This window comes from Limulus polyphemus, unplaced genomic scaffold, assembly GCF_000517525.1.
Source record: "Limulus polyphemus unplaced genomic scaffold, Limulus_polyphemus-2.1.2 Scaffold164, whole genome shotgun sequence".
Classification (NCBI taxonomy): Eukaryota; Metazoa; Arthropoda; class Merostomata; order Xiphosura; family Limulidae; genus Limulus; species Limulus polyphemus.
In genome coordinates, this window is record NW_013665774.1 from 228,202 (window position 1) to 238,763 (window position 10,562).

Genomic DNA, 10,562 nt, shown 5'->3' on the forward strand with positions numbered 1-10,562 from the left:
AGCCGTGGGGATGTTATAATGGGACGGTCAATCTCATTATTCGTTGGTAAAAGAGTAGCCCAAGAGTTTGCGGTGGGTGGACTAGCTGCCTTCCCTCTAGTCTTACACTGCTAAATTATGGACGGCTAGCGCAGATAGCCCTCGTGTAGCTTTGCGCGCAATTCAAAAACAAACAAACTTTATTTATTAATCTTTCTTTTTTTTTTACTTTGATAAATATCGTCTTGTATTTATAACACAAACCCTGAAGTCTTGTCTGTGCGTCAATGGTTTTGTTTCTTCCGGGATTGCTAATCACGTATCAGTAGAATAAAACAAATTTAAATACTATCAATATTGAAATTAATCCCCCCCCCCCACCCGGTGGCCCAGTGATAAGTGTGAGGGCTAATAACACTACAAATAGGTTTTGATACTCACAGTAAGCAAAGCACAGATAGCCTATTGATTTTGTTGATTTGTTTAACAACTAACTACTGGCATTTCCTGTGTATTTTTACATATAAAATGATGACTTCCTTTCAGTTCTTTGGGTCAGTTCTTTACATCGAGTATTGTAAAAGAAAAATCATATGATGTGTCCAGTTTGATGGAACATGTGGGCCCTAGTACTACCAGAGAACAATATAGAAGACTAGTCGATAATTTGAAAATTGAAAGGAAAAATACAGTGGGAAATTTCAGACCATCCAATTTCTTTCTTGGTGTTTGTAATTTTCGAACTTCAACCAGATAAAGAAAGTTTAATTTATTACGTCAATCGTTTAAACATTACATTCTATGCTGGTAGAATGACTTGTAACATCGCTCGTTGCTTTAAATCTGATGAGGTAACGATAAAAAAAAGAAATTATTTGTTTAAGTTAACTCATTTGATTTTTAATAACATAACTTTTTCGATAATACGCAAACTTCTTCTTCAGTTATATCTTGTTCACAAAAATCGAAACTTGAAGATCAAAGAAAGAGACGGTATTAGGATCGTTATATTTAAAGTTTCAAAAAATTAATTAAACGTTTTTAATTCCATGATAACAAAAGGGATAATAAAGAAGTTTTCGGTTGTTATCATTATAAAATTCAAAGTATATTCGCCATATTAGTGATTCTTGGTATAATTCAGTAGATAGTATATTCTCCATACATCCGAGTACAGTGTCTTTCTTTGGACCAAGAGTAAATGTGTTATTTTTACTGCTTAGTAACCGATCTGATATTTTATTATCAATAATCAAACAAGAGACACGTTTTACTTTTAAGTTCTCAAAGTGATTACACTGGTCGACAAAATAAATCTTTCTTTCTCTCATCACAGATGTAAACACACTTTTCTAGGCCGGTTTGCATGCTGACTCTAAATCTGTTTTCGATTTTCTTCTAGCACATCTAGTTATTGAAATTTGACTGGTGTTAATTGCAGCACAATTTAGGTAATAATCACACATTAGGCTAATTAATGTTATAACTTTATTCATTTTTCAGTATAATTCCCATAAGCATTATACACAACATACACTTGTTTAAATTTATACAGCAAACACTTATGAAAAAATACATACAACAACTTAAATTATAATTAAGACAATAACCTTCCAAATTTGATCGGTCTCATCTGATGTGCTAGAGGAAAACCAAAAACAGATTTGAAATCAGCGTCCTAATAGGTATCTAGCCCACTTATAATTATATCGTATGAAAATGACTTGTTGGCCAGTGTTATTTGACTTCCAGACACTTTAGACAAATGACTATGATATCTGCGTTTTACTAACTAACATAAAACTCAAAACAAACTATCACGAAACAGAAAAATCGTTAAGGTTGTTGGTTTTTTTGTTGTTGTTGTACTTTCTTTGAGTTTGCTTCCAAGTAACTATGTCATGGTGAAACTTATTTTGAAACTTTGCTGAAATCTTGCATTAAAATAGTGCTCAAATCGTGATTTAAAACCGAGCAGGAATCTTTATTTAAATAATACTGAAATCCTGCTTTACATCTGTGCTGAAACATTGTTTTAAAACTGTTTTTATGTGTGTTTGTTTTAGCTTAAAGCTACACAGTGAGTTATCTGTGCTCAAGTCCATTGTGGAGAATTGAACTCCAGATCTTAGCGTTGTAGGTCCGTTAAGTTATCGCTGACCCACTGAGAGACAAACTGTTTTGAAATCATATTTTATATTCACGATCAAATTTTGGTTTAAAACAGTGCTGAAATTGATTTCAAAATATGATGAAATCTTGGTTCGTAAACGTGGTAAATCTTTACTTAAAGTTGTACTAGATCCTTTGTTTAAAACCGTACTGAAATCTTGTTTTAAAATAATACTTGAGTTCTGAGTTAAACCGTGTTAAAATCTTGATTTAAAGACCGACTGAAATTCTCTTGTAAAACCGTGATAGAATTTTGATTTACAATAGTGCGAGAATCTTGTTGACTAACGCTATGTACTTGTTTCCTCTCTCATATTTTGGTAAACAGAAACAACAGACGCTACTATTGTAATATTGCTCATAATCCGCGCTATACATTCTCTCTTTAAAAAAAGAAAAGTGTTTGAGATTATCTAGCTTTATAAGTTGCCTCAAAAACACTTATTGTAATGGCAATACAAAGCACATTACCTCATTCTGAACAACAAAGCTCCTACATGAACGTCTGTTTTTTGGTTTTATTATCTACAATGTGAGCTCACACAGATTTTGATTTTACAATGAACAGCAGGGCGTATATTTTTTTAAAGTCCATTCGAGTTTTAAAGACAATGGCCTAAATTATACTCTTACTCTATCGGATCAATCTACTGCTAATTGTCACAATAACATTTCACTTTTGACATCCTCAGTTTCATTCTCTCAAGCATATCCTACTTCTGTCTTTATATTATGTTTCTACAGTAAATTCAATCACACTATTAATTACACTGCGTTGGTTGAATTGGAATCGTCTAATGATTTCATTTACCTTAAATACGCATGTTCTCATAATTTAGTTCAAATCTGTTACTTTGGATTACGTCATCAGCAGTCGCCCTTGGTAACAGGCAACCAGAGTCAACCAAATGCGTTTGCCCTTGTTGAAATATCGGTTTGTGAAGGGCTCTACAGCCGTCAACAACACCCACTCACTTATCAACTTGCTTTTAGTGCTGGTTAAATATAATCACGAACACAGTAGAGGTGACAACTACATCTGTTTTCTGTAGAAAGTAAAGGGGTCATATTAAAAGTTTAAAGTTTTTTTTTATTTATTTCTTGCATTGGACCAGAAGATGTCTCTAGAAAGATATATATTCATTAGCAGTAAATATACATTTAAAGATGTAAACTGTTGAAAATGAAACCGTGATTTTTTGCCGCTGAATCACACTACTGGACAAAAATTACTTTAAATACATATCATGTAAATATATGTAAAAATGCAGTAACTGTAGATAAAAGATGGGCATGTATTTGATGAAATCACACGCTACTAGAAGTTGTCTCAAACGTTTAGTTTTAGAAGTGATTCTAATCTACTTCAATCACGAGTGTGTGTAATATAGGAATAGAAGTAATTTTTACTACATTGGGCCCTCTATAGCTATTTGATTGTAAATGTTGAACGACCAAAGCTCATGTTCTGTTAGTTTCTTTGCATAGCTTCACAGTGGCTCAGCGGTAAGTCTGAAGGCTCCAAACGCTAAATACCAATTCTTAATATCCGTACTGGGCACAGTACAGATAACCCACTGTGTAGCTTTGTGCTTAACAACAAAATAAACAAATTTCTTTACATTTTTACCATTGAAGACGTAGTGGCAGTACGCTGATCTTCTGGTTAAGAACTGGCTTTCGTAGATATAAAGAGATTTTACAATTCTAAGACAGATTCTTCCCGGGAATGGAGGATGACACGGTAAGAACTTAGCGTTAGGAATAACATCACATACATTTACATTTTAGACAGTGGTTGGTAATACTAGCGATATTGTAAGTTAGACACTGATTGGTAATATTGTTGGTGTTGCAGATTATACAGTGGTTGGTAATACTACTGAGGATGTAGGTTAGACAGTGGTCGGTAATACTACCGGTGTTATAGGCTAGACACTTATTGGTAATAATGCTATTGTTTTAGGTTATACACTGGTTAGTAAAACTACTAATGATGTAGGTTATACACTGATTGGTAATACTACTGGTGTTGTAGGTTATACAGTGGTTGGTAATAATACTGAGGATGTAGGTTATACACTGTTTGGCAATACTACTGGTGTTGTAGGTTATACACTGGTTGGTAATACCACTGATGATGTAAGCTATACACTGGTTATTAATACTACTTGTGTTGTAGGTTATACAGCAGTTGGTGATACTACTTGTGTTGTAGATTTTTAGTGTTACAGAGTTTTATATAAGACTGCAGAACCGTCTAGTGGTTGATACAATATATACCCCTCGTTGCACCTTGAACATGTAACGTCATATACCACGATTCATTAGATGTCTTTAAAGCTGAAGAGCCCTTTTAACCCAGACAATTGTAAAGACATTTTGAATGAACTTGTGGATAGAATTGTTTGATAATTTTCTTCTTAATCGTGCATAAAATAGTGCTTAAATAAGGTGTGATAAAAGTAACAGTTTCTTCGGAACACCTAACCTAATAACAGAAGGGGTGCTTAGTTTTTCAGTTTTTGTGTTAATTATTCTATTTAGGAACGACAACGGCAAACAGTTTCTTCTAAGCATCTCATTACAATGGAGCTTGCGATGTATAAGATCAAAACTCGGATCTCGGAAACTACCACACTAATCATAAATGGATATTATTTTTATAGCTGAGCAATAAAAAACAATTGAAATTTCCATAAAAATGATATGTTTCAGATTTAAACAATAAAAATTACAAACAAAAAGAAGTAAATTTCAAATGTATAACAGTCGACAAACAAACTTAAAAAAATTATTTGTTTTTCTTTAGTGAAAATCTCATGTGTGTTGCAACATAAAAGCAAGGTACTTTCGTTGATAACTGCATCTATAAAGAAATACTTCAATAAAATCTACTATGTGGTGTAACGCTGTGATGATAGCTCATTTTTAAACTAACTTTTCAATAAAATCCTTTCTCTCATGGATGGTGAACATTATTGAATGTCAAATATGAGTACATTGTTGTAGAACTGTCAGACAATTCCAGAAAAGGCCGCAGGCCCAATAACCTTCCACAGGAACTAGCAGTTATACCTACCCGGAGGACGGATATTTCTGCTAGTTTGTTTAATGTTCTCAACTTTTCTTACTAAAAGGTTTTGATTTCGTAATATTTTAATGGCTCTGTATGACAGGGTTTTAAGTAAATCTTGTTTAGAAACTGAAATCCGCCGGAAGTGGATTTATGTTACACTTTAGTCCAGTCTAAGTACAATCATGGAAAAGGACTGACACGGAAATCAAAGCAGGATGGTCATACTGTGCGTTTTAAGTTAGTCACTGCGGTGCTTTTAGAAGGATGCAATAGAGAACTAGAAAAAAATAGTCGCACTGTATATAAAAAATGAGAAAATAAGGTAAAAAAATGTCTAGCCTATATAGAAAGCGATAATATGTTAGCAACGCGATTATTCCTCGCCATTCAATTTGCTAACAGGTGGAACGTATGTTAATCTTATTGAAGCCGTTTCAGTAACATGACTGATACTCATAAATAACAATGTTTACTTTACTTTTAGTGTATGTGTGTCAAAATAATGGACGATTAGAGCATTCGTGCTTTCTGTAAATAATAACTAATTTTTTTGGCTTTATCCTTTACAATATTAACATTGTTTTAAACTAAACAGTACATTTTGTAAACGTTTTAAATAATTTCACGACAGTTAAATGCTTATAGCATGACTTACTTGGTTTAATTTTGGCTTTATTATTTTAGGCTTATTGTGATAAACTAAGTTTTACAATTATCAGTCATTTACAACACAATTTTAAACTTTTTTTGTCCTTAACCAGAGCCTTCTCCGGATAAGCTGTATGTATTTGTTGTTCTTGAGCTAAACCAGTGAAGCTGGAGGAATCTGGAGAGGAGTGTTTAAGTTTATGGCAGAAAACATCGTTAATAAGCGAAAGTACTTTTTTAATTATACTTACCAGAAGTTTTACGATTTAAATTAGGATCAAGCGCCATCTTACTTTGAAGTGTACTAACTAGTATTATAAATTAAAACCTAAATGTGTACGTTATAATGTCTAAAACTACTGATAAATCTAGACGTCTTTTTTTTCTTCTTCTTCTTTTTTTTTTGACATAAGCTCATTATTTCAATGACTATTTAAATAATATTTAGGGTAATTTGTCTAATTTATTAGGTAGTTTGTATGTATATAATATATGTTTCCATATATATGTGTGTGTGTGATTCGTCATACAGGTTATCCAGTCCTCTGAAGCTCTTCCAAAGTGTTTTTATCTTCATGTCCATTTTTTATCCTTTTTTGGGGATTGACATTGATACTATTGGCATTTTTAGGCCTGAAAGAAAGCAAATGCAACATAACATAGCATAAGTGCAGTTAAATATAAACGTTTACTGTGGTGTAAATAAATAAGTTTGAATGTATTTAAAAGTAAAATTCGGCTACTTTTTTAGTTTTAAATCAGTTGATCACATACATATTTGGCTAGTTTGAAGTACAGAATAGATATGATGACTCAACATTATTTGTACTAATTTAGTTACGAAGCCTTAGTCGTTGTTTTATTATTTAATGAAGGTGTTAGATGTCTCGAAAGAAAAAATACATTGAAAAAAACAATTTATCACTCGAGGAAAAAAATATATAAATATGTTAAGTACTTAACATTTTGTTGGTATATTTTAGTGCAAAGCCACATAGTAAGATATGTGCGTTGTGTCTGTCACAGGGTTCGAATATCAGTTTTAGTACTATAATCTCTGACGCTTATCGTTAAACCACCGGATACTATTTAATATTAACAATGTTATTTGAGTTTATGGTCTGCTCTGTTTGTGAATATAGAGTGTACATCTAAGTGATATTTATAGAAATATTTCGTAAAGGAAATTGCATGCATTCTGGCTACAAGCCAGGTTTGAGAAAATTATGAAACTTACTTTCTAATAAAATATTAAATTCATGACGTGCCAAAAAAAAGGAAAAAAATAACAAAAGTTTTAGGACGTTTATGTACTCAAATAATAATGTATTTATTTACATTAACTTTGTCTATCTATTTTATGGTGTATTAAACGATATAGAAATATTATTTTCAGGCTTATCTATTGGAAAACAAGTCACTCTCGGAATGATGAGTACCTGGAGCTTAATGGTAGGCTTGAGAGCTCACATTGCTAAAACTCGTGGTTCGATTCTTGCGGTGGGCACAATTCAGACAGCCCATTGTGGATTTTTACGCTTAACAACATAATGGGCGGGGGGAATGTTGTATTCACCCTATGTAAGACCCGAAACACACTTACAGTCTTATATTTTCAGTTGTTCTATAGGAACAGCAGAGAAAGGAAGTTTCGGTATTATTCCTTCACGATGGAGAGACCTTTCACTCCAATAACGTTACGCTGTTTACGTCGTTTAGTTAGTTACCTGAGCAGGAAATCTGTTGATAATGGGATCCCCTTATTCATTAAGTGCCATCGTTTCAATCATCTTGATAGTTGTGGATAAAGAAAAAAATATCCCTCCTCCATCCTCAACTGATGCCAAGAAAATACATACTGGCAAAACTACATATCTGAAAGAAAAGTCGTTCTCAGTTAAATTAACACCTGAAATAAAATCGTATTACCCACTCTTTTGTATCAGAAAAACACAATTATATATTGAGTTTTGCACACACCCCAGTGGTTCAGCGGTAAGTCTGAGGGCTTATAACGCTGAAAAGCGGGTTTCGATACCCGTGGTGGGCACAGCACAGATAGCCCAATGTGTAGTTTTATGCTTCATAACAAACAACCATAATATATTGATTTGAATTTCATAATTCACTGCGAATCAAAACATTTTCATTTGGGGAAAACTAAAACGACGGTTTTATAAATAACCTGGTTATATATTACTTTAATTTTTTTTAGTTTCGATATATTTTACAATCATTCAGAAATTTAATAAAATATATATCCTTTAGAGTATCTAAAGCACTTCAGTGAACGTTGAAAAAATCGCTAAAACTTTATAGAAACAAACAGACAGTCAGTCTTGTGTTTTAAGGTGCTTTTTATCTATAAGTTCATATTAGGTGGCAGTGGAAACAAACAAAAAATACAAAATACAAACATTCTGTTTGATACGAATTATACAGTGATACTATCTCCACATTTAATATAATAAATTGCATTCACAGGAATGCTAAGATACCATGTTGTGTAAATATCCACAGATGCCAAAATACCATACTGTGTGTGTTCCAAAGTACCACAATAAAATACCATGTTGTGTACGTATCAAAGGGCTCTAAAATATCATGTTGTGTAAGTATCCAGAGACGCTAAATACCATACCGTGTAGGTATCAAGAGACGCTAAAATACCATATTATGTAAATGTTCAAAAATACGATACTAAAATACCATGTTGGGTAGATATCAAGAGACACTAAAATACCATATTATGTAGGTATCTAGGGACACTAAAATACTATATTGTGTAGGTATCAAGAGACGCTAAAATACCATATTATGTAGGTATCCAGGGACACTAAAATACTATATTGTGTAGATATCTAGAGACGCTAAAATACCATATTGTGTAAGTGTTCAAAATTATAATTCTAAAACACCATGTTTTGTAGGTATCCAGAGACTCTAAAATACCACGTTAAGTATCCAAAGACGCTAAAATGCCATACCGTATAATTATCCAGATACACTAAAATATCAGGTTGGGTAAATGATAATAAAAAAAATAATCGCTACCTTAACTTTATTATCCGAATGCTATTTATTGTAAAGTATCCAAAAAACTGTTAAATATCACAAATCTTCTTAGACTTGTTTTCTATTTAATTTCTAATATATATTATTGATCAAAACGAGAATTTCAGTGCGCAAAAGTATTATAGTTTAGGGGTAAGTAACGGACTATAGATCGAAACCAAAACGTATTTTTGTCGGATCACAAACCTAGTTTAAATAGAAATAGAATATTTTACTCACAGTTCAATATTTGGATTTTATGATATCTTATACCATTGGACAGATATATTAGTTAAGAAACGTGTGCACCATTAATGCTGAAGGACAAAATATCATTTAAAGCACCTATAATTGAATTCACACTCACCGTTTTTTACAGGTGTTTTTCTTTTTTTGTTAGTAGCTCACTTTTTAAATGTTGTCAAGGTTGTGAGGTAAAGAAGATCAACCAATACAAAGCATTTAGAGCTTAAGTCACAGACGTATATTCCCGTTGCACTTTTCTTTCAAGCTATCGTAAACCCAACTGCACGAGTTCAATCAAAACACTTAAACCTGTTGAGTTATTGTTAATTTATTCGTGTCATTTGGTGACTTCTGATGCGATAGAATCGTTATTCAAACTCATTTTTATATTAATTTTACATCATGAATTTTACGATTCCAGGTATAGACGTGATTGATGCAGCGACGTCGAAATATCGTCTAGGACAAAACCGAGTAAAAGAGACGTTGTGCTGAAACCAGCGTTAAATCACACTCACCCTATGCGGGTACCACGACACCTGACTTTCAATCTCCGTTTACCGAAACCTGAAGCACATTCGTTAGCACAACGTCTCGCGCGCCTCCCTGATGGCGCCTCATTCAGCGGCGTATATAAGAACAGGTAACTTGCTTATGCGCAGATGTTAAGAAAGTCTTTGTTAGCACTATTGCGCGCGAGCTGTCAGCTAGCAACGAGCGCCTCTCAGGCATGGGCTAATTCTACCACTTGACAAGATTTCTCAAAACGCACGTGCACGGCAAACTTCTATAGTGCCCAGTCAGCACTACAGAGAAGTTGACTCACGTACTTGACAGTGTTTAAAGACCATGAAAGTTTAAAGTCGACATGGACTTTTTTTCCCTCTGGTATCCGTATTTATGCAACTCCTTGAATGGATTATATAGAATATTTTTACGGTTGATTAAGACACTTCCGCTTAATCCACGGCTCTCAGAGCAGTAATCCATTTATGAACAGCATGCACTATTTCTTTTAGTATCTTGGACCCAAATCCACATATTAAATTAATGCTTTATCAACATCCGATATTAACTACATTTAATTGAAAATCAGCTGTGGTTGTAGATGGCGGGGTCGTCTGTCATAAACTGATCTCCTAAGACGTAATTAAGACATCTAACTCATCTGTTTGAAAATTAGCAGTTACAAAGGTTTGGAAGTAGGATGTTCAGTAGGCTTAACAGCCAAACGTTTTCCTTGTTAGCTAAGCCTAACAAAGGACGTACACACAAATGCTCGTCAGTTAATTCTAAACGGTACATATCACAATACATTTTGAAAGATAATTGTTGTTGTATTTTTCAATATATTACACAACAACAATACTTTAAATCTTTTTTC

The 10,562-nt window shown here is 33.2% G+C and overlaps 1 protein-coding gene across 1 annotated transcript in view; it reads right to left on the minus strand.

Moving 5' to 3' along the window:
• The window catches only part of LOC106477240 (voltage-dependent calcium channel type A subunit alpha-1-like), a gene marked incomplete at its 3' end in the record, with an annotated part of 233,638 nt that extends 223,902 nt beyond the window's left edge, over positions 1–9,736 (minus strand). Inside the window, exon 1 of the mRNA XM_022381457.1 lies at positions 9,300–9,736. The remainder of the gene's footprint in view (positions 1–9,299) is intronic.
• Positions 9,737–10,562: the final 826 nt, after the last annotated feature.